Below are 5092 nucleotides of genomic sequence, written 5' to 3'. Positions count from 1 at the left end.
TGGCTTGGTAATGCCTCAGGAACTAATAACTTTTGGAAGGACCTTAGAATAACATATCTAAAAGGAGTGCTATGTATTACTGTTTTAAAACTGACTGCAGTTCTCTTTTGGGGGGCTTGTGTTTCTCTACTTTTCATAACTTTAGAATGGTTAGCAGTAGCAACTGGGTATACTTTACACAATAAGGACAGATGGGGCCTGGTAGACCAAGCTGAAAACACATGTGCCTGAGAAGCTGATACTAAGATTATAAGCCATTCCTGCTGGCTTGAAACAGAACCACAGTTATGCTTCCGAGCCAATTCTGACATTAAGTAATTTCTTGAAGAATCTGTATCCCTGCTATTTTCCTTTTAACCAGACAAGTTCCAAATGAACATCTCATCTCAGAACCTTAAAACTCAGAAATGCTATTATCATATAGCTCATTTAAATACATTTCTCTAAGGTTGCTATTTTCTTAAGAGTAAAAAATTTGCTTGAATTAATAGTTTCTGTCACCCAAAGTTGGTATTTTTCCCCTTTTCTTTTGTGTTTCATTAACACTCTTAAAAAAAAGTCCTAAAGGTTAATTGCCATGTCATATTCTAGGTAGAAGCAGAAGAACCAATAATGAGTGTTTGTAAATCCCATGATTACTTGCAAATGAATGTGCAAGTATTATATCATGCAAGTAGGAATGAGAAATTGAAATATTGCCAGGCTATATGAGCCAACATTTTATCCATAACCTTTCCAACCCCAAACTTTATACTTTTTTTTTTGAGGCAGGGTCTCACTATGTAGTTGAGACTGACCTGGAATTCACTGTGTAGCCCAGGCTGGTCTCGAACTCACAGCGATCCTCCTGCCTCAGCCTCCCGAGTGCTGGGATTACAGACATGAGTCACCATGCCTGGCCTAAGCCTATAGCACCTGGTATTCCCAGGCAGTCTCCCATCCAAGTACTAACCAGGCCAGACCCTGCTTAACTTCCGAGATCAGATGAGATCCGGCGAGTTCAGGGTGGTATGGCTGTAGATCCAATCCCAAACTTTAGAAAACCTGATCTATAGATAAATTCTCAGTTTATCCAACTCTGGAAGGCAATATATTCAGACTTGAAGAATGGAGGGATTACTTATATATCTAAATCATTGAAGAGCAATAAAGAATGAAGGGGTATTGGGAAAGAACAAGAGCCAAGACATATCATGCAAAGGTATAAGATCCCAATGATAACTGTATTGTTTGCTTTAAATGTACCAATAAACTTAATGGGGGGAAAACAGAATAAAGAATAAAGTTGTGAGTTATCTTAGCTACTTTTCTACCAGACACCCACACTTTATTTAGCTCACAGTTTATAGAGGTTTCAGTTCATAGTTGGCTGGCTCCAAGGTAGGGTGGCATCGCAGAGGAGAAACAGTTCTAAGCAAGCAGGAAAGTGAGACCAAGCAAGGGGCCTTAGGAGCTTCTTTCTTCCCCTTTCAAACTCTATCCAGGCTACTGGGATTAGGGTGGTGCCAAACCAATCAGTGGACTGGTTTAGTGACCACACACCCTTAATCCCAGTGTCACACAGTCTAGATCCAGGCACCTCTGAAAAGGCCCCACCTATGACTGATGAGGCTTGGGGATGGGGCATGGGCATCTAGACACAAACTATAAAGAAGACAAGTTTTGGATATGAGATCTGGTGCTGGGTACTCAGGCTTGAATCCAGGCTGTCTCTCCTTACAGTTGTGTGATCGACACTTTGCTTAATTCTCCTGTTCTCTCTTTGCTCAGAGAAGTGAACACGGTAAGACTGGTGAACATTCATGGTTCATGCTAGAAACCCCCTACCTGCCTTCAAGCCTGGTCTGCCTCTTACTGTGGCTAACTTGGGCACGTGGACAAATAGTGTCAATGTGACTTTCTGGCCCTCATCTTCCTCATCTACAACATAGGAATGATGACCTTGAAGTTATAATGAGGATTATGTTGCTAAATAAAATATTTAACAGACCACCTTATTTACTGAGCTTCAGTATATAAGCCACACACCAAACCTGGTTCAGGTAACTTTCTGGACTCCAGCTTATCAAGGAAAAGAGAATAAAATGAAAATCTGTTCATGTGTCAAACTTACAGGTGAGTCTTCAGGCAAAGTGGAGCTCAGAATTTTCAAGACCATCATTTCAGCTGGATATCCCAAGGTAACAGTAAGGGGAAGCAGCTTTGAAGGGCAAGTGGCCTGAGGATTTCATATTATACTTTTTTTTTAACCAAAAAACAAAGAAAGAAAGAAACAATCAAAAAACCAAAAGCATTTGAGATTCTAGAAGAGGAGATAGCATCTCCTATGAATACCTGAATGGTAACTCCATTGTATGGCTAATTAACCAGGCCATTCATTAATAATACATTGGCAACCAACCTATAAAGATATTTTGAATTCTGAACTCAAATCGGTTTTCCTGTTTTAATCTTCATAACAACCCTTGGGAGACTGCTTCTGTCATTTTGGAGGGACGAAGACTAAATTCTGTAACAATCTGTATACAGGTTACATGGTTTGGCCTCTGCACCTCTAGTGAAGGCACCCTCTCCACCTCTCCTCGCCCACCCAGAAGTTCCCTCCATCCGTTCCTGTTAAAGATTTGCTAAGCACATGTCAGGCAGTGCTCCAACAGGCAATGGAGCAAGTCCAGTCTCTTTGGAGCTTCTGTGTTAGTAGGAGAAACAGGTGGGACAAAAAGCATAATGTCATGGAGAAAGAAAATTCAGAATGAGGGAAACAGAAGGAGGTATCATTTTAGAAAGCATGAGATTTGGGCCAAGATGGGAAAACCGTATGTGTCGGTGTTGGGTGCGAAGCTTGAAGCTGTCTGGGTGCTGAATGTTTCCGTGCTGATGACACCAAAGAACGGTAGTCCCCAGACAGGGCTGCTGGGCTTCAGGAGAAGGTGAGTGGGGATGGGATCGGCACTCTCACTTTAGAGTCTAGGAAACTGCAGCCGAGAGAGGCCCTACAAGGCCTCACAGCTGGAACACAGCAGAGATGCAGTCTGCACCGCCGCTTGTCCCTGGGCCCAGCACTCCTGACCTCGGGGTGCACTGATGTTCCGCAGAGTTCACTTCTTTGGCCTGCATAGCTATCCATGCAGCTGGAGGCAGGACAGGGTGGTTTTTCCTTTGCGCTCAGTTCTTCACCACAGTAAACAAACACAGATCATTTCCTTACATGTCTCCTCCTTCTTTTTTATGTGACTTTTTTTCCCTTTTCCTTTTTTTTTTTTTGAAAATTTTTTCTCTCTTTTCCCTTTCTTTTATTAAAGGGTTTCATTTTGACAGATCTGTGCTGCCAGTAACATATTTTATAATTCTAAACACCAAGGCTTTTTAGATCATTTTGTTGCTAGGATGGAAGTTAAGGATTCAGGCATTGTTGTGGGTTTCTCTCCCTTTTCTAACCAGTGCACTGGTAATTTATTCACTAAAGCCCATAGTTTATCTCTCCACTATCTCATTTGACCAGCACAGTAGTTCGTGTGATAACGAAGGGCTGATTCTCAAGCCTATTCCGTGAACAAACATGCAATGTTCTAATTTTGTGCTATGACATATGGAACAAAACGTAATCTTTGTTTTCTTGTTCCTCTCCCTCCCACAGTTATATAACCTCATCTACTCATATTTATTGTCACATTAAAAGATGTGGTGAGACTAAACTCACACATTGTTATATACATTTTTTCCCAGAAAACTGTAGCCTCCACTTTACCTAGATGAGTAAGTTTTATTTTTCTCCTTTTGCCATACTATTGATGGTGGTTGCACAGATATCACAGACTCCTGATGTAATGGTGGAAGTATAAATCCAATAGAACCAGAAGGAAATGAAAGGTATTTTAAGAGGGGTGAAATTTATTAAGAGCAGACTTATTTCATTTGCAAGTTTTAAAACAAGCAAAAGTTATGCAGATGATCAGAACATAAGGGAGTATATTGGATACCCATTTGCTGTCAGAGTCTGAGGTTTCTTTTCATTGTCTTATAAATGGCTCCCAGTAAGTCAGCTAAGCAGGTCAATAAACGCATCCCCTAATCATTTCTTCCTTAATCCCTGTACAAGAACAGGGTTATAAAATGTTATTGCTTATGTTGGCTGGAATACGGGCATTGCTAGCTCAGTTGAATGGCTTAACGGTACAGCAGTCCTAGGAATAAAAGATTTAGTTAGAATAAACTTTCTCATCAACAATCTTGTTTATTTATTCTGTGCCACCTGGCTGGAGCCATGTGAAAAGCTCTGCTGTTTTCTCATATTGTAAATTATCACCCTTGAATCTCAGAAGACTGGTGCTCTGTGAAATTCTCTGCAAAAGTTGAAAATGATTTATATTCTAAAACTGTTCTTTGCATAAGGTTCTACTGAAGATCCAAAGATCCTTGTTGTAAGGAAGAAGTATGAGACTTAGCAAATACATACTTGGAGCAAGGTATGTAGATCATGTTTTAAGATTTACACATTTTACAGACAATTCAGTGATAAATGAGTAGTCTTTAGTAATGCATATGGATTTTGAGTGGACAGACCTTTAAACTAATGGAGGAGATGATGGCTTAATTTTTTACTGAGTGTAGAGTCACTCTGATTCAGGAAGGCAGAAATGATGTATTTGCTATTTCACTGGTTTGATTAGATATAGTTAGGTATTGATTCTGACCTCTGTGCAAAGGAGATAGTGGGAAAAGCTAACAAAATATAATGATGAAGGCCCAAGCTTTCCTCAGTTTCCCCAAATGAGTTACTGAGTTACAAGAAGAAATTAGTAAACAGTAATTTCCTAAAGACAGTGAGTGGAAAGCACTTAAGTGAGAACATCCATTAAAACAATATACATTCATAAATTAATATTATGAGATATCTAAAGGATAATAAATATCAAAGCACATACAATTATTTGCTTGTACATAACTCCAGCAGTGATATTAGCTATTATAGTTCTAAAGTAATACATTTAAATGAATAGATAAGAATGACTCACAATAGTATGCCCATTGTTTGTATATCAGACTTATGAAATGTGTTTTATAGAGTTTGAACATTGTCATATATATCTAT

General features: G+C 39.5%; 1 pseudogene; it reads right to left on the bottom strand.

Moving 5' to 3' along the window:
• Positions 1–903: 903 nt before the first annotated feature.
• Positions 904–1022, bottom strand: LOC117286388 (annotated as a pseudogene).
• Between the last annotated feature and the right edge of the window lie 4070 nt (positions 1023–5092).

This window comes from Fukomys damarensis, unplaced genomic scaffold (assembly GCF_012274545.1).
Source record: "Fukomys damarensis isolate Sample0158 unplaced genomic scaffold, DMR_v1.0_HiC HiC_scaffold_16, whole genome shotgun sequence".
NCBI lineage: Eukaryota > Metazoa > Chordata > Mammalia > Rodentia > Bathyergidae > Fukomys > Fukomys damarensis.
This window is presented reverse-complemented; position numbering and strand designations above follow the sequence as displayed.